The 26,783-nt window shown below is 39.7% G+C and overlaps 1 protein-coding gene and 1 long non-coding RNA gene across 3 annotated transcripts in view; one reads left to right on the plus strand and one right to left on the minus strand.

The window, feature by feature from the left end:
* The window catches only part of grm8a (glutamate receptor, metabotropic 8a), a 382,630-nt gene that overhangs the window by 342,241 nt on the left and 13,606 nt on the right, over positions 1–26,783 (plus strand). The window lies entirely within an intron of this gene.
* Positions 4,271–16,378, minus strand: LOC115430140 (uncharacterized). Its single transcript, XR_003936882.1, has 3 exons — positions 16,368–16,378; positions 7,566–7,575; positions 4,271–4,358 (listed from the first exon to the last, which is right to left on the minus strand). It is a non-coding gene; the product is annotated as an uncharacterized LOC115430140 (long non-coding RNA).

Genomic DNA, 26,783 nt, shown 5'->3' on the forward strand with positions numbered 1-26,783 from the left:
CTGTTTGAGATGCCAGTGTTTATTTGTGGCACTGTGGCAATAGAAGCTCACACAGCAGCTACAGTATGTGAAGAGGCGACTTAAATCTACCATTTTGTGGCCTTGTATCCTGTAAACCAGTGGTGTAGTCCAGGGTATATGGGGGTGTACGGAGTATCCCCACTTATTTTTCAGTCATCATTGGGTATACCCACTTCTAAATCCCCCTGATGTGTACCATTCAGTAGTACCTGAGCTAAATTGCCGATTTTTACCTCCTAGGATGGTGAAGCCATGACCCGCCCTACTCTGCCTCTAATTGGCTAGTACTCACTGCCTTCACTGATTAGATTGGTTAACTTTAGGCATGAGGACTGATGAGCCAATTAGAGGCAGAGTAGGGCAGGTCACACCAAGGAAAATATTGCTAACTAGTGCTGGCCGCCTCTGGAACCTGATTGGACACCTCCTCAGGTGCCAGTGCCACCCCAGTTGATTGACAGGTCACTGCATGTCTTATTGATAGATGTGCGATTATTGCAAATATGAACGAGAAAGGCAGAATTAACATCTTTCAAATGGGTGACACATATCGAGAGAACCTATTTTCATGGAATACATAATTCTGAGGTAAGTTTTAAGGTGGTTTCCAAATGAGTTACTGTTTTAAACTACTGGTCATATGACTGCACATTAAGAGGAGAAGAGATGGTGTCACCAATAGTTCAAATATGCAAGTAGCTTGACGTTATGAAAGGCTAACATTATATGAAAGGCTAACGATATAAATGGCTAATGTTATGAAAGGCTAATGTTACAAAAGGCTAGCATTATGAAAGGCTAACGTTATAAATGACTTATGTTATGAAAGGCTAATGTTAAGAAAGGCTAGCGTTATGAAAGGCTAACATTAACCTATGTTTGCCTCAGGTTGAATTCATTTCCATTCATGCAGCTGCTTGTGTGACCAGTACAAGCTACAAACTGCTTCTGATCAACTCATGATCATTTTATAATAGTAAACAAATACTACTGATGGATTTTTGGGTAAACTAAATAGAGTAGTCTGACATGTCACTGTTTCTAAAACAGCATTTTTCTGGACTACTTAAAAAAAAAAGGCAAAAATTGAGAGTATACCCACTTCTCCAGGGACCACTACACCACTGTTGCAAACTGCATTTCCTTGAACAGGAGTATCGGGTGTTTCTTTTTTGTATCAGCATGTGACTCTATTTTAGACATGTCAAGCTTCTTCCTGTTGGATGTCAGGATTTTGTTTTTTTCCATCTGACTTTCCATTCTAGCGGATCCACCTTTAATACAGGGCCTCCTTTGGGTTTACAATAATAGGACCAGTGTGTGCTTAAGGGGGTTGAAGGGCATTGAGTACCCCACACCAGGTCAGTTTGTACAAGTCCGAGAAGCCTTTACTAGGTATATATATTGTGTTTCAGTACAATAAGCTCAGCACAATAGTGGCAGTACAGCAGTATTGTGTGGTGAAGCCTATAGGTGCCACAAGGATGTGCTCGTACAAAAATGCATAACCTTCCATCTGAAAAAAATCAGGTTGTCTTTCATCTGCTGGTGGTCACAGTTGAATAAAAATCAGTAAATAAAGTATAACATTAGACCTAAATTTTTTTTCCATATGCAGTCATGTCACATTATAGTCCAATTTAAAAACTGTACTTGGTAAACTACTCTGGGCTTTGTATATGTGTCGTTTACTCCCAAATGCATATTGTGCCATACCCACACATATATTTCAAAGCTCATTCTTTTGTGGTCCTCCCTCTTCACATTCCTCCCCATCGCTCATGTCCTGTCCCTCACACCACTCTCCTCTGAATACCCAACGTGGCTGTGAGTCACAGCGGGTAGGCAAAAAGAGCAGGGGGAAAAAACAGAGAAGAAACACAAAGAGCTTAAAATTGAAAGAGGAAAGTTAGAGTGAGCGATAGGGATGCGCAGGGGGAGACCATGAGACACAGAATAAGAATTTATGAGAAGCATCAAGGAAGAGGAAGAGAGAGATTCTTAAACATTGCCGACCAGGGAAGTATTGTTTTGAAATAGGTCATGCTACCTCACAGAGGCTGCTGGCTCCAAACAGTTTCTGCCGCACCCTGCAGAAATGAAATAGGATGTGGGTGTGCTGTGTGTGAATGCATTTGTGCTTCCCTGCAAACCCCTAACCATAGGATACAGCCTTCATCCTACCAACCACCAACTTGCCCTATGTGGGCCTCATCATTCCTTTTCCTGGCACTATTGACAGAAAAACCACCTTTGTCTTCTTCTTTTCTGTCTTTCTTTCTTTCTTTCTACCTCACCTTTTCCTACATCTCTTTTTATACTCTTCCTTCTCACTGTGAGCTCCCTCGCCTGCTCTCCAGATGTCTTAAATATCTTCAGCTTGTTATCTCTTCCCTCCGACAGTGTAAGAGGCAACCACCCCGCTGCTACCCACAAAGCCACTCACTGTGTGCTCGTGTGTGTGTGAGCGCATGTCTTTTTTCACAGCGAGTGTGTTTTCTGCAAGCGTGTTTTTTGTGTCATGTACGTATGTGTGCACCAGATGCTCTTCGACATATTTGTGTCTGGTTTGGAGTGTGAGCTGGTTGCTAACATTTTTATATGGATGTAAGAGCTGATGGATAAAATAGTTGTCCTTGTCTGTGAAAATTATTTTTCATCCTATGACCAGTGGTGTAGTGGTCCCTGGAGAGGTGGGCATACTCTCAATTTTTTCCTTTTTTTTTTATTTTTTTTTTAATAGTGGTCCAGAAAAAAGCCCTGTTTATAAACAGTGACATGTCAGACTACTCTATTTAGTTTACCTAAAAATCCATCACTAGTATTTGCTCACTATTATAAAATGATCACGACTTGATCAGGAGCAGTTTGTAGGTTTTACTGGTCACACAAGCAGCTGCATGAATGGAAATGTATTCAACATGAGGCAAACATAGGATAACATTAGCCTTTCATAACGTTAGCCTTTCATAACATTAGCCTTTCATAATGTTAGCCTACTCACACAGTTTAACTATTGGTGACACCATCTCGTCTCTTCTAAATATGCAGTCATATGACCAGCAGTGTTGGGCAGTAGCGTCGCTACTTGTAGCAAAGCTAGTAACTAACTACAATTCTCAGTAGCTTGGTGGTAACGTCACTATTTCCTGAATCAAGTAATGTTTCAGTAGCTTAACTCTTTTATTGATCAAGTAGCATGGAAACTAGCAAACAAGGGAGGGCTGAGAACAGCTGGAAAAGTGAGGGGATGGGCATCAATGTTTGATTTACCTGCCATGTGGTTAATTTAGCTAACACTGATTTCGGTTTTGAGTTTGCACTATGTTATTGAAGAGCAGTTTTCAGTCCCTCCAGAAAAATGCAGGCAAAAATATTTGATTATGCAGGCAAAAGTCCTTGATTATGCGATGGAATATGTGGGGGTTTATGTGATTTTATGCAGTGAAATTGTGGAAATTTGCAAAAATGCGCAAAGTTGCAAAAATATGCGGGAACTGGAAAAACATGTTTTAATGAAATAAGCTGATTCTTCTCCCGCAACTTGTTGTAAACTACTAACTACTGCTAAGTGAAAAATGTCTAATTACATCCTCTGATAAGTAAACATACAGGAGTAAGCATATACTACATCACAGAAAGGGCTGGTTAGGTTTTAGTTCTTTGTGGCTCAAACATGGTACAAGTGAGTCACAAGTGTTAAAAATAAAATAATTGCTTCCTGCTTCTAAAGTTAGGTAGAACCAGTCGTCCGTTTCAAGGCTATTAGAGCCTTTATATTCATAGATCATTATAATTGCCCTTTTTGAAAAAAATGTGGGCCCACATAACGTGTGGTATTATGCTTGATTGTGCACTGAATAATGTAATCACATAATTGTGTTTTTCTGGAGGGACTGGTTTTCTAAGCACTCAAACATGGCTTTAACATTTGTGAGGCACAAGTGTTAAAAATACAATATTTGCTTCCTGCTTCACAAAAGTTAGGTAGAACAGGCCATTTCAAGGCTATTAGAGCCTTTATGTTCATAGATCATTGTTATCACTGCAGGAAAAACCATTTTCAAATGTTTCATGCTGGTAAAGTGGCTGGAGCTTTGATTTTTCTCTTATGTTCCAACGTATGTTGCAAATTGGGCAAGTGGTGCCACGAGACCCCTTTTTTTCCAAAAGCTATATTTCTTAAACAGTTTATTTCAGGTCCAAAGTTATTATTCCTTGGGATGCACCACATCATGAAATATATGTGCATACTTAAGTTGGAGGCGTTACTGTCATGGCCTCACTTTAAAGTCACTCTGAGTAAAAACTGGTACAATTCACCCCACTCTCCCCTACTGGCCGCACAAGCAGACTGCATGAATGTAAATGTATTCAACATGAGGAAAACATGGTGTTTCAGTTATTTTTTGAACATTTATTTAACTCATTCATTCATTTTCTGAACCCGCTTTATCCTCACTAGGGTCACGGGGGTCGCTTGGAGCCTATCCCAGCTACATAGGGGCGAAGGCAGGGTACACCCTGGACAAGTCGCCAGTTCATCACAGGGCTGAACATATAGAGACAAACAATCACTCTCACATTCACACCTATGGGCAATTTAGATTAACCAATTAACCTATTAGTGCATGTCTTTGGATGGTGGGAGGAAGCCGGAGTACCCGGAGAGAACCCACGCAGACACAGGGAGAACATGCAAACTCCACACAGAAAGGTCCCACCCCCCGTCGACTGGTGTTGGAATCGAACCCAGGACCTTCTTGCTGTGAGGCACGAGTGCTAACCACTGCACCACCGTGTCGCCCCTATTTATTTAACTAAAATACTTAAATCTGAAGTTGACAATGCATCCTTGTTCATATTTCACCTTAAATAAATCATTCTCTTCCACACATCTAAACCAATCAGATAAACTCAAAAGTGCACTGTCTGTGATGTACACGATGTGTTTGATGCAGGACGTAGAGCCCCGCCCCCTGGGTGAAACGCCTGGCTTTTAGTGAGTCCCCTGTCTGCACCATAGACATATATACACAGACGCTGCATTGACTGCCATTGATAACCCAATGGCATTGACTTTGCAGATACCCACTGAGTATTGCTCAATGTGTATTTGGTCCACTTTTGCAAAGAGACCAACCCATGTGCAATGAACCGTGACAGCACGACAACTCATCATTATCTCAACTACCCGAGCACTAAGTCATCAATAAATCCACAATGAATAATTACAACCCCCCTACAAGTACAAATATGCAGACATTTCTACCTCAAAGTTTCTATTGACTGTCAGTATAGCTTCACATGTAGTGAGCTACTTCTGTGGTGTTTGTGTAACTTAGTTTGCTACATTTGTCTGGGTGGTAGCTTCAGTGTAGTGAAGCTTCTTTCATGGCAGAGTAACTGGTAGCTTAGCTCACTACATTTTCCAAGTAGCTTGCCCAACACTGATGACCAGTAGTTTAAAACAGTGACTTATTTGGAAACCACTTTAAAACTTGCCTCAGAATTATGTATTACATGAAAGTAGGTTGTCTCAATATGTGTCACTCACTTGAAAGACGTTTATTCTGCCTTTGTCATTCACATTCCCAATAATCATCATTCAACGAAATGTGCAGTTTCCAGAGGTGGCCAGCGCTACTTAGCCATATTTTCCTCAGAATGACCCACCCTACTCTGCCTCTGATTGGCTCATCAGTCCTCATATCTAAAGTTAACCACTCTAATCAGTGAAGGCAGCGAGTACTAGCCAATTAGAGGCAGATTAGGGCGGGTCACGGCTTCAGCATTTGAGGGGAAAAAATGAGCACTTTGGCTCAGATACGACTGATTGGTGCAGATCATGGGTATTTAGAAGTTGGTATATGCAATGCTGACTGAAAAATAAGTAGGTATACTCCATATATCCTGGACTAGACTGCCTATGGCTGTCTGTCAAAAGTTACAGTTTCTACTGAAGTTGAGTTTTTCCTTCCATGGGCAAGGACACGAACACTTCTGCCTACAGTAGTTGGTACAGAATTAAACAACAAGGTGTGCGGTACTCAGTCGCTTTTTAGAAACCGAATGAATTGTGGGCTATTGTAATAGAAGGACGAAGCTGCGTGCTCTGAACAGATAAATCCATAGTTTCAGATGTTCAAGCTGCTATTCATACACACCTATATTTTGGAGTCTCTGAAGGCCTGCCATTCACATATTTTCTCTCTGTCTTACTCTCACACACAAACAGAGACTCACACATGTACACTCTACTTCAAACCCAAGGGTCATAACCCTCGAAAAGATCCTTTTAGGAAGTGAAGAATGGCAAATGGCCTCACTTTCAGTAACATTCTTCATTTTTCCCTTTCCCTGTGATTGCGTTTGGTCCTCTGGAGTATATAAAGAACACGCACGATCTATCTCTCCACCTCACAAATCTGTCTTTGCCCCTTGCAGCACACCCACACATATACACACAGTGTCGCAGCTCACTGTCTTCCCTCAGATTTATAGCTCTGACTGTGGTCCCAGTGGAGATCTAGTGACCGCCCAGATCCTTACCGGGAGGAACCGTCAGTAATCAATCTACAGTAATCTGAAGAGGCTGGGTGACACAGGGAGGCAGAATACAGGAGGCGTGATGACAGAGAGGAGGCTGGCAGTGTGAGAAAAGATGGAAGGAGCAGAGCGGAGGACAGACTTAACATACACGTCAAATATGCTGCAAAGAAAATATGAATCAGAGTGTGGGAGTACAGAGTGGGAGTGGTATTAACAAGTACTAGCAGACAGTGGAGTCGGAGGAGGGCAGAGTGTACGAAACCATCAAAAGATAAAGATCGTACAGAGGAAAAGTGGACGGCAAGAGATGGTAGGTTCATATCAGTGCAAAGACGGAAGTTCAAGGTGAAATCAGGATGTACTGGTTTTGATACCTTTGCAACGTTATTTACAGAATATCCCCCTGACACCAGGAAAGTAAACGTTCTCTTATATTGTCTTGACTGGAAACAGGACGAGGGAGATTTTATTTTATTTATGTATTTATTCTAGGGAATGTCCTTATCTATCTATCTATCTATCTATCTATCTATCTATCTATCTATCTATCTATCCATTGCTGCGTTTCCACTACATGGTATCGGCTCGACTCGACTCGGCCTTTTTGCATTTCCATTACGAAAAAGGACCTGGAATCTGGTACCCAGTACTAGTTTTTTGGTATCCCCTCTGCCGAGGTTCCAAGACTGGGGACCAGATACTAAAATGTGACGTGTAAACACTGCAAACTGTCATATCAGTACTTGGACTCTTGTATGTTTTGTCTGTCTTGTGTGTCATTTCCTGTTTTATTTTGTTAATCCTCCTCTTGTGTCATGTCTGGTGTCTTTGCTTCCTCTCCCTGATTGTTTCACCTGTGTTGATTACCTGTCTCCGCCCTGATTTGTTCCACCTGTGTCTCATTGTCTTCCCTCCCTTCTGTGTACATAAGCCCTGTGTTTTCCCCTGTCCTGTGCCAGTTCGTATTCCTTCCTTGTGTTGTGTATACTTACCAGCGATTCTCTGAACCTGTTCGTCTGCCTGTCTGTTCGTTCCTGACCCGGTTTGTTCCTCATCTACTGAGCCTGCCTGATCCCTGCCTGCACCTCTGCCTGATTCTGCCTCACTGGTTTTCGACTTTTGCCTGGACTCACGGTTAGTGCTTTGCTTTATCCCCATGTACCGTTGCCTGTTTTCTGGATCCTCTGTGTATGACCTGGTCTGTCCCCTGACTCTCCTCTGTTTCCTCCTAGTCGGGTTACCCTCGTGTGCTCCCGACCCGGGCAGAGAGTTTCCCTTGCTGGTCTCGGACGCCGTGACGAATTCACACAGTCTGACCTGCGAAGACTCCTTAACGAAACCTTTTTGTGAACTGTTAATTTTGTCCGTGTTTAATAAACACTCTTTAACTTTATTCCTGTCTGTTGGTTGTGCATTTGGGTCCAAGTCTTGTGTCACTGGTTCTAACACAAACCACTGATTGGTCAGAGAGTCACCTCTGTGATCCGTCGTTTAACTAAAAACAGATGCAGAAGTTTACAATGAATATAGCGGTAGGTTAATCCACATGATGACAGCCCGCAAAACTACACCATGGTTTGTTGAGGAGATTCAGATGTAAAAATTCAGTGTGAGCTTGACGAGACAATATGCGATGAGCGACAACATGCAACATTGCTATGACGTCCAGGTACTGTAAAGTGGGTAGTATCCTGTAATGGAAACAGTCTCCAGGAATAGGACCTGGTACCTGAGTTGAGCTGAGTCGAGCCAGTTCTACGTGGTGGAAACGCGGCATATGTCTGTCTGTCTGTTAGGGCTGTGCAATTTTGGCAAAAAATAAAATCCCAATATTTTTCTCTTAAAACCCCATTTTTGATTTTGATTTTTGGGTAAAACTACAAAAGACAACAGAAGTCAGTAGTCGTTTTCGTGAGCAGCCCACAATGCAAGGCACCTCTCCCTACCTCAAATCTGTGATGGTATCACGTGATGGGCCCACAGAAGTGATTCCAATGCAAGTCAGTGACAGGCATCAGTCATGTATGCATGGACCACATAATATGAGTGATCCCCATGCAGTTATATTTCAATTGCGGGATCCGTGTGTGAAACCACAGCTTACATTGGTATCACTACTGCGGGTCCATCACAGATTTAACATCTGTGGTCATTACATGGACTTCGGTGAAAGACTGCTGTCACAGATAGGAGGAGGAGCCTATGGTAGCCCGCAGGTACGTGGCTCGGAGGCATGAGAGAGAGGAAATTGATTTGACAATTTCCCTATTTTAAAAATCGTCCTAATTTTAAAATATCTGATTTTGATTTAAAATCAATTAATTGTGTATCCCTATCTATCTATCTATCTATCTATCTATCTATCTATCTATCTATCTATCTATCTATCTATCTATCTATCTATCTATCTATCTATCTATCTATCTATCTATCTATCTATCTATCTATCTATCTATCTATCTATCTATCAAGTAAAGCTATGAAACTCTTGTTTCCTACCGAAGACAAAAATATATTGCTGGATCTCAAGAGGACATATAATTTTTGTTATTCACAAATACGACCAATAGTTGTCTGTTTGTCTGTAGAGCTGCTGTCTGTGGCCAGTTCTCACCAAGTCTGTCAGCCAAGTCTTCTGTGAGTACAAACAAGGCTTTAGGCGGCTACAGAGGCTGATCCATGTTATAAAGAGACAAAACAGGAAAGAATAACTGGTAAGGTCTATTCATGCTTTTATTTTATCTTTTGTCAAAGGCTCTTTTTTTCTTGCACTACAAAGGACACGGGCCTGTTTGGGAAAGTGTTTTTTTTACAAGTCAAAAAGAACCAGCATGAATGAAGTGCAGTAATACAGACACAAGTATGAGAGGTAAACACCTGGCTGGTGTCTTGTCTTCTTAAGCATTCACTGTATGATGCTTTTTGGGCATCTCTGGGTGAAAAATCCGTAATTGCTTTTCAGCATAGTGTAATTCAAGTGGTATGAGAGGAGTTCTGCACCTCCTTTGGACTGTCTTCACAGGCTGCAAAAAAATCTGCCCTGTGGCAAAAAGATTTTGAAAATGTTTTTTGCCGATCCCAGGTGTTTCCAGAGAAGTAGGGAGGTTAAATATGTGACTGACAGCAATAATGACTGATTACTGATCTGTGGTTCAACACAGAAGAAACACAGCAGCTCCCGCATCTGCAATATTTTGGCTTCACTTTTCTATATTTGAGTCAGGTTATTACCTCCGCCAAGGAGGTTATGTTTTTGTCAGCGTTGGTTTGTCTGTTTGTCTGAGTGCAAGATAACTCAAAAAGTTATGGACGGATTTGGATGAAAATTTCAGGAAATGTTGATACTGACACAAGGAACAAATGATTAAATTTTGATGGTGATTGGGGGTGGGGGGGCCACAGGGGCCCATTGATCTGCCTTGGCGGAGGTCTGCGCTCTACGAGTGTTCCTATTTTATTTACATGTAGTCTTCTGATTTGGACAAAGAAAAGACAGCTGCAGAAGAAAGCTCTATATCAGGAGTCTTCAACTAAAGCTGAGGTCCGCTAGGTCAGCCCTCCTCTCCACTGGAGGTCTGAATAATTAAGTCAGTTTTCAGTCAGTGTGCATTACATTAACTGGATAAAACAAACAGAGGTTTTCAGAATTACACAAGGATAGCACAATAATGGTGTTCTAAGATGTAGAATGGTTGGAGGACAGCTCTGCGCACACTCCTGTTTCTGGTGTGAAGCAGCTCTGTGGACAGTGACAGGTGTGGGGTTTTTATGGGTATGGAGGTTACCTGTCCAACTGGACCACAGTTGTCCTGAGAAACAAAACATCAAGTCTCTGAAAACCACAGAAGGTAGAGCCAAATAGTGTTGTTGTTTTTTTTTGTCAAAAAGCTTCATAGTCCAGATCAAAGCCTTTTACAGTTTGGTCCACCAGTTGGGTTAACACTGATCTATATTATTACATTCTGGTGTATTTTCCCCTTATTTACATCTCATCTACAAGACCTAAACTGCAGCTGGCTACCAAAAGCATCTACTGAAATGATGCAGCATCAACATGTGTCTTTTTGGGATATTCAGAGACTCTGTTGTGTAGGGCAGCTGTGGCTCAGTTGGTAGAGCTGGTTGTCCTTTGACCGTTCGAATCCTGGCTCTGACTGTCCACATGTTGAAGTGTCCTTGGGCAAGACACTGAACCCTACACTGCTCCCAGTAGAGCCTGGCAGCGCCTTGCATGGCAGCAGCCGCCTACAGTGTATGAATGTGTGTGTGAATGGGTGAATGTGAGGAATTGTAAAGCGCTTTGGGCACCATTAAGGTGTAGAAAATACTCTATATAAGTTCAGTCCATTTACCAATGTGGAACACTGTCATGTTCTGCAACACTGATTCATTGCACTGTTGACAATAAAGTTGTAAAGTTGTATATTTCTATCAATGCAATGATTACATACTGAGTCCCAGTTACATTTTATCTATCCAAAAATAAATCACATTGTCAGAATCATTTCATGAAAAGAAGTTTATTCTAGTTTTATGGGCAACAGTGTTTTTGGCTAAATTATTGCATCTATAATCCATTGAATTTTCAGTAAAGTTCATCTGAAGTCATTTTGATGTGATTTCTGCCACTTCCCTGTAGTTGTACCTGTATCTAACCATCATTAAGCAGTAAATTACACCCATCTAATGACAATAAGAATTTATATTATAATACTGGAAGGTCTCAGAGCGTCGGTGTGTGTGTGTGTGTGTGTGTGTGTGTGTGTGTGTGTGTGTGTGTGTGTGTGTGTGTGTGTGTGTGTGTGTGTATCTGCACAGTTCTAAGAAATTGAAACATTTTTAACTGGCCAATGTAGTACCTACAGTTGAGGAATAGTCCCATCTCCATATAAAATTTTTAGGCAAGTTGATAGGACTAATATTTTGTGTAATTTTGGAATACAATAGCTTTACAGTCACAATGCTATGGCCATGACAGTTGATGGGAAGCGCAGTACCATGCTGCATGATGGCAAATGAAGTTAAAAACAGGAACAACACATTTACTAACGTCACTCCCTAGATGTCAGTATTAATATGCCTCCTCAGGTCAACATGCTAGTCATTTCATATTATAGAAATGATCACACATACAGTTAAGTAACTACAGTATATTGCGGTTCCATTTGACTGACTTTTCATTCTGCTCACCCCTGTGTCATTGTGACTGTCAGCACAGAAATGTTGGGCTAATTTCACTTCCTGTTGGACTGTAGTTCACTTCCTGTTTTCCTCTTCTCCCCCTCTGTCCTCCCTGTCTTCCCCTTATCAGACATAATATAAAATATTAAAAGATACTTGATTCCAACTATATGGGCAACAATGTATTTTGGTAAATGATTGTGGTTGTAAATGCTTGTTTTTATGTTCATTTAATGACATATTTAAAAAAAAAAAAAAAAGTCCCTTTGAAATTAATTTTCTCTGTTTTGATATAATCACCTTTGAATTTACTCTGAGGTTTTATGAACAGCTACTATATATGATTAGTAAATTAAATATAGGGAAATGATTTTCACCAAAATGTGCAGAGGATATTATTAATATTGTGAAAGTGATGTATCACAGGGACTATGACAGGATTTTTTTTGTGTGTGTGTGTGTATGTATTATTATTTTATGCTTCCTTGAATTTTCATTTCTATATTATATTGTGCAAAGAAGTCAATCAGTAGCAATCAGGAGGCTTGTATCATTTCCATATTTTAAATAAATAAATTTAAAAAAGGTTAAAGTACAGAAAAGATGAGGGGTTCAAAAGGGCAAAGATATTTAATCAAATTTTATAAACTGAGTATCATATCGAATCACACTACATTGTACTACACTGCGCTGATAGCTTGTTTTTATGAATCCTTAATAGCTGTCATCGCATCAAGATGGTGCTACAGAATAAACAAATGAAAAGAAAAACAAAGTAATGTTAAGATTCAAAGAGAAGAGTCATAGAGCTCAAAAAAGAAAAGGAAAACCTGAAAAAAAAGAAGAACCTTAATTATTCAAGGAACACACAGATGGCTGAGGCAGTGGGGTCATTAGCATTTAAACATCTGACCTCATTGTCTTACACACACGCAGCTGTTTCAAGCACTTTGCTTAAGCGTCACATCGCAGGAATTACAAAAACACTCACTTGAATTCTGTTGCATTTTGACCAACCACTGGGAGATTCTACTTTAGGCTGTATCAGTTCAATGAAACCAGGTTTATTTAAAGATCCACTGATGATGTAAACATATTGAGTAATGGAGCTGTAAGATGAGTTCAAAGGTGTTACATCATTTGCATTTGTATTTGGGTGCTTCTATGAAACTGGTCCCTTAAAACAGGACAGAGGGGCTAATTTTTTTATTTTTTTTATTTTCAGATAAGACACATTTTTATATTATTTTACATTATATTTAATACAAAAATCTGCATGTAACATGGTAAAAAAGACAAAAAAAAAATTAGGCACTACTATTTTTTTTAATATCTTTTTATTCTCTCACAGGTACATTTTGGGAATCAAACTAATTTTGCAAGGCAGAGTGTTTCACAAAAATGACCACTGTTGCAAAATCATTCACAATTTATATGTGTTTAACTGGGCAAGTTCTGCGTGTAACACCAGTGGACACGATGGGTTACATACAAAACCTGGAATGAGACTGAGATTTATTAAAATATTGCATGTCTGGATTAGAAAAACCACTAGGATCAACAAATTTAACACAGTGTTTTTATTTATAGCGGTATATAAGACCATTTACAGCCATGTTTTCCAGATCAAATGCACTGACATGTAGGTACCTTTTCATGTCCCAATTTTGGTCCAATTTTTGGCTCCAATATATATTTTTTAAATTCATACATTTTGGGATGGCTCAGAGCAAGAGTATAATTTTTTGCATTTATCTGAGGTCATCATTAGGTACATACTGTGGAGAAATATGTCTAAATTTCTCTTTTATTATTGGGTCTAAAAAGCTGGTAAAGTGCCACGTACCAAAATGAATCCCAGTTTTATGGAAGCACCCATTTTTAATTCAACAACCATTTAATAGTTAAAATATCTGTTAGAATGAGACATTTTCTGAGTAAGTCAGAAAGACATTTTGAGTTTTAATTTCACTTGTCAGACTAGGATATATTATGTTGTATCAATAAATTCACCGATAGCTAAGTTGTCTGTTGGTCCCATGTAAAATAATGCACCAGGATCAATGACAAGATGCATTGAGTGGAAGCCATTTCTGAACAATGTGTTTTTTCTTTGCTGGATTGAGTGATCATGTTGTCTGTGTTCTGGCAGAATTTACCAATCCTTGGGGTGATTATCTTTAACACACTGTGTAGGGGGGAAACTTTTTATTCATTTTTGAAGAAATAGGTTTTGATGTTCTCCCCGTGTCTGCGTGGGTTCTCTCCGGGTACTCCGGCTTCCTCCCACCATCCAAAGACATGCACTAATAGGTTAATTGGTTAATCTAAATTGCCCATAGGTGTGAATGTGAGAGTGATTGTTTGTCTCTATATGTTCAGCCCTGCGATGAACTGGCGACTTGTCCAGGGTGTACCCCGCCTTCGCCCCTGTGTAGCTGGGATAGGCTCCAAGCGACCCCTGTGACCCTAGTGAGGATAAAGCGGGTTCAGAAAATGAATGAAGGTTTTGCATTGTTCTGGTGGGATTTAGTCTTTGACTGAAAATGGGAAGAGACAGACAGCAAGTGTCAGATCCTGACATCAAATACAGAAATGCAGAAGGATGGGGGGATGCCCAAGGGGAATCTCACAGTCTCCCACAGTCACACACACACACACACACACACACACACACACACACACACTCCGTATGCACTCCCACAGTACAGTGTAAGTTCACATAAATTATTTTCACACTCAAATTCACGTAAAAACAGAACACTTTAGAGTCAAACCCCTCAACAAAGACCCCTTTCAAGGCCTAGTAACAGTCATTTGCAACAATGCTGCAATACCAGAACTTAATAATAATAGAAACATCACATGTCCAGCTGTCCTAATTTTATCACTAGATGAATTGCATTTTTAAAAATAATAATTATAAAAATAATAATAATTAAAATATGAAAAAAAAAAAAACAACAAAGCTTTAACACAGGCATTGCAGATGAATGTGTGAAAAACACTTCCAGTCACTACATTGCTCTATTTCGGATTAGTGTGACATGAGATTTGGTGCAAATTCACAAGCTTTTTAAGAAAGTGTAGTTATAAAAAGACTAAAATGGGCATTAAACCAGTCTGCATTAAACTTTCTAAGGTAGGCCAGTGCTGCCTTTTCTTTCTTATCTGGTGAAAAAAATTAAGCCTTGTATGGCATTTTCAGCTATCATTACCAAGACATTTTAGTCTTCATTAGCAATAATTAATATAACATTGTGGTTAGATATACACCAGTGATGTGAAAACAGTCATCTACTATTTTTATTCTTATTGTTCTTATTATTATTTTAGAGTGATACAAGACAGAACATGACAAGTGAAGGACAACATACTAACACTACATACAAATGATGAAGACAAGAGGAGACAGAGACAAGCAGGGACTCATAACATTTGAACAGTTTGAAGGTGTTGCAGGCATATGTATTTGTGGGCACGTGTGTGTGTGTGTGTGTGTGTGTGTGTGTGTGTGTGTGTGTGTGTGTGTGTGTGTGTGTGTGTGTGTGTGCGCATGCATGCTAGACAGGGAAGCAAGAATTGTAACAGTAATGAAAAGTGTGGCATTACTAATTTTATCACTATTATTGCTATTTTTCCCTTTTTTTTCTGTCTTCCCTTTCCACTCCATCTTGAACATGTAGCATATATTTTCTTTTTCACCTAAATTACTCTTTTCTATATCTAATCCCAACTTAATTTGACGAATCATATCCTCACCTTTTGGTTATGTCTCCCCAAAACAAATAGACACACACACATACACACACACACACACACACACACACACACACACACACAGTCATCTACTATTCAAATATGAAAGGCAGCAGTTGAGAATTGTAAGTCGAATTAGACTGGTGACATTTCCTCCACTAACAGTGGGGGAGGATTGTTATTAACAAAATCCTGATTAAAACAAGCATATTGTATTAGAGAGCTAATATCTGTCGCCGATAATAGAGTCTCCAAAGACTACAGCTTCATCTTCATTTCTTTTTTTGTAATTTAGTTTTTTTAACTTCTAAAAGAAAGGTGCAGTTCCATTTAGAAAGTTGCATACAGTGGTGATACAGTCTGATCCTGTATGGTGCAAATCATACTGTGGTACAGTGGTTCCCAATGTTTTTTGGCTCGTGACCCCATTTTAACATCACAAATTTCTGGCAACCCCAGACGCTCAAGACAGAGACTTTTTTTCTTTTTTTTTTGCTAAAATTAATTTGTTTTTGATCATGTAATAGTTTGCTATGCTCTGTTGCAAATGAACGTTAATTTTCGGTGACATTTAGTCTATATAATGTATATTATTATGGACGGAGACAGAAAAGCCAGGTGTAGATTACTGCACAAAGTGAGAATATTATTTATGTACAGTCAGTCCAGCTTGGATTTACAAGGCTGACAATTAATGCTGAACAAATAACTCAAACTATGAATTATGAAAGAGCTGCAGCATCTGAAACCAATTACAATGAACATTTGACAGATAAACAGAACCACAGTGCTTCAGTTTCAGCTTCACAGTTTGTCATGTCTGTTATGGATTGGGATTGTCTCTGTCAACTCACCATATATTTTTTATTAGTAAATTTTTTTGTTGTTTTTTTTTTTTTGTCAATTACTGGAAATTTCAGGCCACCCCATTTGAATTCCAGGCGACCCCACGTGGGGTCCTGATCCCAAGGTTGAAAAACACTGCTATAGTATAATGGTATAAGTGTTATTGTCTGTGAAAGGAGAGTAGAGAGAATGTCCTCTCCTTTTTGCATGCACAAGGTATGTTTCTCCGTACAATGTGTGCAGCGGTCTGACTGATGATGCTCCATGTAGTCCTTGCTGAGTATTTTAATTGGTTGGAGCTGTGCACAGTGGGGCCACTGCATTGTCAGATAGGAGAGAAAAAGAGAGCGTGTAAACTATTCACAACAGCCCAACACAAAAACTATGTGATAAAATGAAAACTCTATGCACAGCTCAACATACTTTGACTTGAGGCTACTGGTCAAACTTCATAGAGATCTGCAAGTCAATAAATAAGACACACACTAACAAGCTGTGGCAGACCACAATGGACAGACTGTACATTTACTTTACGAAACACCCTCTGCACTATTTTCTGACATTGAGGCCTTGGACCAGTATGGTCTGAGGTGTTTTGTAGAACATAATGAGGCACTCGTGGACAACAATGACCACACTTGGGCCCAATTATGTTGCTCCTACACAAAGATAAAATATAATCCTGTGTCACAGCTTATTTTTAAAGAAGTTTTTCATCACAGCGTCATGTTGGAAAAAAGTATGTTTGAAGGGTGTTGTGGAGAACAACTCATGAATTTAACAAGCTCTGAATAAAAAGTATCTTGAAAACTGAACAGAGACAACTATATAAGTAACTGTATCACACTGTTCTATTTGGACAAAGATGGGTTCCTAAATGGTCCCCCTTTAGGCGTCACAGCTGCTGTTTTGAATCAGATGTCTACATTATTATGCATACTATAATTGGTCTAACTTCTGTTTCATTGCGATTTTCCATTGTAGTCGTGAACTGATGACTTGGGGTTATTTTAGGACACTCAAGCTGTGACCATTTTTCTACAGTATCAGTTGTTGGTGTAATTGTGGCTGAATCTATTCAGTAAAGCAAAACCTAAGCTCAGCCCACAATACGGGCTGGAGAAAATTACAAATTCAAACTGTACTGTTAATATATTTACATAAAGTGTGCAGAAATGTCATACTTTTAACTCTTTCCTCTGTTACATTCAGTAGGTTGTAGAAGAAGACACTTGACATCAGTATTTTACAGAAATCTAAGTAGTCCTGATGGAGTTCTTACTGTAAGTAGTATTCCATAGTGCTTGTCGAGGCTATTTTTGTATTACTACAACTAGAGCTGGGAATCTCAGGGTACATCACGCATTGATTATCCATTGTGATGTAAACACGCAGCAAGCAGTAAATCTCAAAAACCACAATTTATTTTGGTTAATGAACTACGTAGTTCTTTATTATCATTCATACTGCCCCAGTTTCCTTATCATTAAACCACCTTGGTACCAAAAAATCTCCAGTTATCTTGACAAAAAGCTGTGTGTTCTAGAGATTTTTGGACCAATGGTGGCTCTGGACTACTCCACTTAGGCTGCTTACCAGAGGGGGGTCACGTAATTTAAATTAACTCACCAGTTACGTTTCGGATGGAAGGACCAAACCAGGAGAAATGAAGAATTCACCAAAAAGAAGGTTTGAGGTTTTAAAAAGTTAAAACAATAGCTTGATTTATTGCTTCAGGCAAAAATAGAAGAAGATACAAAAAGAAAAAAAAGTCAGTTATCAATTAGTCTAGCATCAAACACACATTTCGTCACAGAGAGAAAAAGAAAAAGCCCCCAAATAAAGAGTTTCCTTTATTACGTTTTTTTAGTCTTTAGTGACTCTTGGAGACTCCCATTATTCAATGACATCATTCGTCGTAGGCTTATTATTGGTTAATAATAATTACTGGGCAGAACATGTCAGCCACTCCATAAGCTAATTCTAAGGAAAGCACATGCTGAAAGTTCATTTTAGTTTAACAAGCGCTTTGGACACCTGTCAATCAAACCAACTGCACAGTTGAACCACAAAGTTTCTTCAGAAAGCGCATCTTGCTTAACACCTGCACAATTAGGCTAGCATTTCTTGACCATAAAAATTCCCCAGGTTTATAATCTGGTTTTTCTGCTCGACTCTCTTTACCACAGTTACCTTCTAAAGATGTAAAATGAGATCTTTTAGGTAGAATTTGACCTTTTCTCCAAGTTCAACACAGACAGGTTTGAGTTCATCAAAACCACACACACACAAACCAAACCCGACTGTTCAGTACCTCTTAAAATAAAAATACAAAATACACTTGGAAAATGTAACTCAGAATATAACTTAAGACTTGCAAAAATTAAAAAGACTCTTCAAGCAAAACAACTTGTAATGTAAAGATTAAGCAGACAACTTAAAACATTACATTTCCTCTTCTTCCTTTCCATTTTGGTTCATGATGTATGATTTATCATGTTCATCTGACATTTTTTAGAGCAAGATTTAAAGTCACACATTCAACTTCCATTTAATGTAAGATACGTCTTTGGAAAAAAGCGCTTGGAAAAAAGCGTCTGCCAAATGCATAAACACGTCTTACAGTAAGATTAAATATTGCAATAGTTCGCCATATCTGTATTTTGTCACATTCCTAACTACAACATACATTATTAACCTTTACAGAGATGCTGTAATTCACTATAAATTACACATTAACATTAAAATTGTCAAAGTAAACCTCTGACCAGGCTGAAATGAATATAGTGTACAAACACTGCAGGCTCATATGATCTCAGCAGAACTATGGTGATTAGTGCATTTGTGTTTTTTGGAGAGCTGTTAGTGTGTCTGATAGTGGTTTTAGTGTTAAAGGCAGGTTGGAGAGACTGATTTGGTCCTGATTGCTCCTTATTTTCTCTAAAAATAAATACATTTACAAAGCTCTCCTCACCCTCCCGTGGTTCAGGTGATTAAAATGATGAGAGATCCCATGGTGTGAATGGAGAAGAACAGGAGGTGTCAATTAGACCCACAGAGAGATACATACACACAGGAGGATTTGACATTAAACGGTGTGAAGTTTGTGAAAAGACCCTCAGGTGATCCAAAAAGTCACAGCACTTTTAATAAGTATCTGTTAACATCAGCATCCATCAAGGACAACTGAACTCTGTATGTAAATGCCCACATGATATTAAATGATGCAGCGGCAAGAAAGAAAAGACTGAAAGATGGGCATGAAAACTCACAAATATTTGGAAAGAATAGTGTAGGAGGTCGATTTAGACAACAAGAATGGTCAGGTAGTGGAGAATGCAGGCCAGTCATTACTGACATAATGAGCATGAATTATAAGGAGAGGGATGGAGGAGATAGAAGATAGAAGATGGACATCAAAGTTGTCATGCACAAAGTCTGCCTTTTCTCTCTCTCCCTCTCTCTCTCTCTCTCTCTCTCTCTCTCTCTCTCTCTCTCTCTCTCTCTCTCCTGTTCTCTCTGACTCTAGACATAAAGCAAAGTGGCCAATTGTCATTTAATCTAAATGACTGCTGTGAGACAAGATGCAGCGTAGAACAGAATGACATCTGGTGAGAGATTTCTGTGACTGTGCAACCACAGAGAGTTGAACATGAGTTCAGCTTTATGCAAATGAACGGCAATTCAGAGCCTCTGTGTCCAAGTCAAAGGCTGGGACGTTTTTCATCTATGCAGTTAGTTTTTTTCTCAGTCCATCTGTAAATATTAAAGGGATGATCATAGGCATACATCCCTGTAGTCTAAGACTGTAATACCCTGTCTGTTTATTGAACAAGAAAGTGCATGAATTGCCTGTCTGCCCCCCCCCCCCCCCCCCCCCAAAAAAAAAAAAAAAAAAAAAAAAACCTACCTGAATTTAACCAAATATTTCAGATCCTTCCCTTTGGATTTTTCCTGTGATGATTAGTATGTTTTAACATCAACTTCTTTAACTCTAACTGATGCACTGAGTAGCTTCTCATTTCTCAACCTCAATGTGTCAGTTCAAATCTAGTGTTTTTCTCTATATTTAATTTTTCTTAAGTGATTCATCACCATTTTTTAAAATATTATCCTCTGCATTTTGCAATTTTTCAGTGAATGTCAAATATTTTCCCATATTTAATTCACTGATATTCATTATTGAGAAAACTCAACTCAAACTCACTTTTTTTCAGCAAAGATATCAATAACTAAATGTAAAAAGATGTATCTCCATCTGCTGTCATTCATCAAACTCCATGGGTTTGGCTGGTGAGTGAATGTTGCAGAGGATGACGCGGTGTTACCACGGTAACTACCAAGCTTTTAAACGTCCAAATGGGTCATATCTGATGACCATGAAAAGATGACAAACTGCATTTTGCACCAATTATTTACATGTATTAATAGGACTAGCGGCATTGTACCCGTGGTGCCATTGTACGATAGTGCCCTCCCGTGGTGCAACAGCGGCATTGCACCCGTACGCCCTCCTGTGCTGCAACATCGGGACAAACATCTGGACACACATCGGACACGCGTTGGACACAGAACGTCCATTATAGTAGGATTAGTGGATCAACAGGTATTAAAGAGTTTACGTCAGTAGATGGTTTTGGCTGTTTGGGTTTTTATGGGTTAAACATCAGTTTGATAGACAGCATAAAGATTGGACTGTGTTTCGATATAAACATCCTCATATGGTCTGATGAGTCCAGACTGATCCTGTTCCAGAGTGATGGACGCATCAGGGTGAGAAGAGAGGTGGCTGACGTGATTACCCATCATGCCTAGTGCCTACAGTACAAGCCTGTGGGGGCAGTGTTATTATCTAGAGTTGCTTCAGGTCAAGGCTTACAACATTATGTGTCTACAAATTAAGGTCAGCTGACTAAACTGAATATACTGAATGACAAGGTCTGAACATTACAGGGATTTTTTTTCACTGATGACACAGACATATTCAAAGGTGATGATACCAGGATTCATCAGGCTCAGATTGTGAAAGACTCGTTCAGGAGCATGAGACACCACAGAGTCCACACCTGAACCCCATTGAGAATCTTTGGTCTGGTCCACAGTGGTCTGATTCTCACATCAAAAATACAAGACTTTGGCAAAAACACTGTGACATTACAAAATATTGTGTGTGTGACTTTTTTTTGTGGTTGGGCAGTGCCGAACATAAGAATCAAAATAGAATAGGGAGTGACAACTAGGGATGTAAACAATTAATCGACAATGAATTAATTGTTGATAAGAATTTGCTCAATTAAATTACAATATTGTCGTAATATTGTTGTAATATTGTTTGTGGTGTTGACAGTAGGGGGCACCACTGCCTAAACTAGGCTTCATCGCTGAGGTTGAATGTTGGGGGGAGTTGTCCACCTGTCCACACCTGTCCGAAGGCTGCCAGCTTGTCCTTGCTGCAACGCCACAGCTGGGATAGTCATCGAAGCGGCTCGTGGTGTTGATGAGTTAGATTCGCTATAGGGACATGTTGGAGCAAAACCGCAACCCCCCCCAAATACGTGCACATATGCGGGGTCGGTATCGGAGCATTTTCCCTGATGGTTGGTCTAGTCCACGGTCATCTGGACTATCTGGTCAGTGAGACAGAAGTTGAAAACATCCTCCAGGATCCTGATCCAGTCCACAGTATACAAGACATGTCAGTCACCACGGTGGTCATCGGAAAATAGTGAGGGCGGTTGAAATTTTGCTCCATCATGTCAGTGATTCTAAAGTGCCCCTGTTTAGAGCCATTTATTTTATTGAATTTCTCAGTTGAATTTCTTTAGTTCTACTCCATAAATGTCATTGCCTGTACTGTATCCAATGGTTCAATAAATCAATCATTAAGGAATATGACATGTTTTTTTCATGAAGTCTACAAACAGTATTTAGCTTTTATGCTTTTATTCTTATAGACCCTATTGAAAGAGAAATTCAGGTTCTCAGGAAAATCGCCATTTATCAATTAATTGTTAATTGACTGATAAGGTCAACCAACTAATGATTAATGAATGAATCGATAATTTGCATCCCTAGTGACAACTACAGACAAACTTAGCAAAACACAATAAAATAATTTCTACTGATGCACAGTCAGCAGTAAAGTTCATTTGTCCTAGTTTTAATCTCCATGTTATTTTCACTTGGGAAGTTTTTATTGTACAGCTAACATCATGGTCATGGCACCAAGTGGTTTTATTCCTCAGTTCAGCTCAGTCCTTTATTCTTTCTTTGGATGTCTCCTTTTCTTTCCACTTCCATTTCCTGCCAGCCAATTCTTTCAGTTTTCTGTCTCCTTGCTCCTCTTTGCCTGTATCCCTTACACTAGTTTATTTCTCTCCTACTTTGCAATTTCTTTCATATTCTCACATCTGCATGGCATTCTGTGTCTTGCTCTGTCTGCTGTTGGCTATGTTTGGCATGTTGCAGGCCAAAGCTGTGTGATTTCACCACCCTGTCCCTGCTCTGTGGTACAAATGAAAGCATCTGCAATAATCAGAAAAGCAGTGTAATATCTCAGAAGGTTTCAGGTCTTGGTTAATCAGGCATAAGAGGGTGGGATTTACATGTATGCTCCTGTTCAACTAACCCATGCATTTCATACATATTATATGTTTTAGTAATACATGTTTCTGTCTAAGTGCATCTCAAGAATCATTCAGATTTCTTCAAGTGTTTTTGCTGCACAATACTGTGCATCCCAGACACCATGGTTTTCAATAGCATCAATTTGGCACTCTTTGTAGTGTTTGGCAGTTATTGTACCTCTCAAAAAGAAATGGAGTTTGTTAGAAGTGCATGCTGCATAGAAGATGAGTTCTGAATAAAATCTGTGGTATTGTCATTCTCCATTAAATATACACAGCCTGGACATAAAAGTGTCCTCCTGGATTTAACTAAGCAAATGGGTAAGAGGTACACTTTCCATTGGATAATTATAGGGATGCACCGATACCACTTTTTTCCAGACCAAGTATGAGTACTTACATTTGAGTACTTGCCAATATCGAGTACCAATACGAGTACTTAATAATCCCATTCCTGTTGTTAGTTCCTTTTGTAAATGTGCTTTATTGTCGTTGTCACTAGTCTGACTGGAACAAAGTGCTGCTACTGACATTTAATGTGTTGGAATGAGCGTTTCTCAATTAATCCACCAGGGGGCGCTGCTCTGAATTAACCATACTGGACAAATACCACAAAGAAGAGTAAAGTTTTTTGAGAAGAAGAAGAAGAACGTCAGTAATAACAAACATGGAGACGACAGAGGCAACACTAATGTGATACTAATATTGCAGCGTGTTCGCTGGTAAGGTTTAAAAGCTTAGCTTCAGCAGGTAGAGAAGAGAGAAATGAGTGATTAGTTTCGTTTTCACTTTCACTGGTGGCGGTCTGCACCGCTCCGTACCCCCAGCCCAGCCCTGGGTAGCTGTTGTAAATCTGTCAGTAGTTTTTCTCTAACTCACACAGTCGTTCTTTGAACAGATTTTCTACCTCCACAGTTCTCACTGGTATTCTCCATCTGGGTACACATCCGCCAGCACCTGGAAAACAGATGGAACGTACACAGAGGACGGACAGAACGCTGTGTCCGTATTTGTCTGTGTCTTTAACGTTACTTGCAGTCAGCGTTACTTTTATCACCGTCATTTATTTTTAAAAATCTCCACACTCTTCACACTCCCCACACATTATTCCTCCTCCTCGTACCTGCTGCACTGAACTTGGAATGTCACACGGCTATAAGTGGTATCGGTGCATTTGTATTGGATTACTTTTACGAGTACGAATATGAGTAAACACACTGAGTATCGGAGTCGATGCCCGATATTGGTATCAGATCGGTGCATCCCTAGATAATTACCACAGTGATGAATATGTTTCAGCTGCAACAAGTTGTTTAGGAGTAGCTTTTCATTTGTTAAACAACCATCAGTTTGCTGGAGAGCATAAAGATCAGACGATAGCAGGATTTATCAGATTCATGCGGCTTGTGAAAGAGCAGTTCACGGAGCATGAGACATCATTTTCACACATGGATTGACCACCAGAGTCCAGACATGAGCCCCATTGAGAGTCCTTGGGATGTGGTGGAAAAGACTTTACGCACTGGTCTGACTCCCCCATCATCTATATGAGATAATGGCAAAAAATTAATGTCTCAATGGAAATAAATATTCAGACTTTTACTGTGGCATCGTATAAGTATTGTGCAGCATAAATAACACCACAGTAAATGTGTCCTGAAATCAAAGCTAATGTTGAACCAGTGAAATATTATGTGTGGGCCAGGCTGGGTCCATAACACAAGTCCTTAGACCAGGGATTCTCAAGGTTTGCTGAGCAAACGCCCCTTTACTATATTATCGTTATCATTTTTTTTAATATCAGTATTTTATTATTTTATTATTTTTATCAGTAATTTATACTATTTACTAAATGCTGTTGACAGTCGGGGACCTGAGTACAATGTTTTGTTTCTGTGTATTCTGTATGCTGTAGTGACAAATAAATTTGAATCTGAATTATCCTTACCATTAACATGACACTCCAGCCCCCCCCCCCCCCCCCCAAAAAAAAATTGTGATGGGGGGGGGTCTAATTTTCCAGCGAAGGTGGGGGCAATCCATAATGTTGTCAAGCAGGGGGAGTGGGTCTGATTGAGTTTATATAAGTTGCATGGGTAGTGCCCCCCCCCGCACAACCAGGGGTGGGGGGGCACAATGATTCACCACTGACATAACATGCAACTTGATATTGATACTTACACAGACTAACGCCCCCTTTTCGGTCTCAGCTTTGTCGTTTGAAATGCCCCCCGACAATGCCCCAACGCCCCCTGGGGGGTGGTACCGCCCCTGTTGAGAAACACTGCCTCAGACTATATCTCGTTATGTCTAACTCCCCTCTTTGTCCAGTTGTGCCATTTGCAGAAGATATGTGTAATTTAGTTCATTTTCATCTAGTTCCGCCTTTGTCCTTTGTGTTTCAGGGTGTCGTCGGTGCAGTAAAGCTGCCCCACAGTAGCCTTTAACATTAGCTGTCATGCTTCAGTTATGATCTGGGTCTGCTGTGATAAAGAAGACAGCTCTCGTCTTCTCTAAACTCATTAATGGCCTAACTATCCAACTGCTTGTCCCTCAGGATCAGCCATAGCTGCTAGGAAGGGGATTGTGATGCAGCCAGTCTGCAGAAGCAGCAGACTACATTTAGTGGTGACGTCCCCTGTTAATATAAATGAGGTTCATATTGGCCTTATCCCCACTCCTGCATCAGAAAATGGCTTGATATAATAGGCTTCAAATATGCACTGTGGCAAACTTTTTCATAGACTTATTTACTTCAACAAGATATGTGATCATATTCATCAAGGAAATAGAATATGTTAATGTTATTACCAAACAAATATGTTCAATATACTATAGTAAATGTTCTGTCATATTTTGCTGATGCTGAATAAAGTTGCATTTAAAAATAAATTGAAGGAAAAAATAGAAAGAATCTAAGGAGAGTAAGCTGGATGTTTATAAATGCTGTCAGACAACATAGTAATAAGGCAGGGCATAACCCAGAGTAAGCCCATACTGGAGCACTAATTGAAAGATAACAAGGTGTCCAGTAGGTATGAAAAGTACTAAGATGAGCAGTTTTCTAATAAATAGACAGTAAAAAGAGCCTCAAGAGAACACTATAATGATGCTTTTGTGTAAACAGTGGAGCACTGCTCTATCAATTCAGGATATATTACTTGCTAAGTTTAACCAAAATGTAGATAAACCATTACTTTCTTTAACAATTCAATGTGCAAAATGAGTAAATGTAAAAGTTACACAAATAGCATGTTTTCTGTCCCCTCAAATCTTTTCCTTTGTTCTTTTCCTCTAACCAGGTGTTAAAAGCATATTGACTGTCTCTGTCCCTGTACCCCCCCTCCCTCTTCCTCTGTTCCTTTCTGTTAATCTCCTCCTATCACAGACTGGAGAGTGTGTCTGTAAATGTTTTAAACCTTAAGGGAACACATTGTACGCAGCCATCCATAGCTAATCGCCTACTTCCTGAGTGTGACTTTTGGGATAATAGAGCGCTTTTCTGATGCACACATTTTAGCTATTATCAGCTGTGGACAGCAAGGTGGAGGACGGTTTTAGTCTTCCGTGTGTGTGTGTGTGTGTGTGTGTGTAGATGTTGATGTGAGTCTTTGTGTAAATAACAGCTGGAAGCCACGACTTCAGACCAAAGGCTAGATGTAATGGAAGCGGCTATCAGTAGACGCGCTGCTGTTTTGATAAGAGCAAGTTGACTGCTTAAGGGAATCTGTCTTTTCCTCTCATTCACTCTTTCAGTATGTTATTCTGTTTTCACTCTCCTCTTCATCCCCCCTTTTT

This window comes from Sphaeramia orbicularis, chromosome 12 (assembly GCF_902148855.1).
Source record: "Sphaeramia orbicularis chromosome 12, fSphaOr1.1, whole genome shotgun sequence".
NCBI classification, from domain to species: domain Eukaryota; kingdom Metazoa; phylum Chordata; class Actinopteri; order Kurtiformes; family Apogonidae; genus Sphaeramia; species Sphaeramia orbicularis.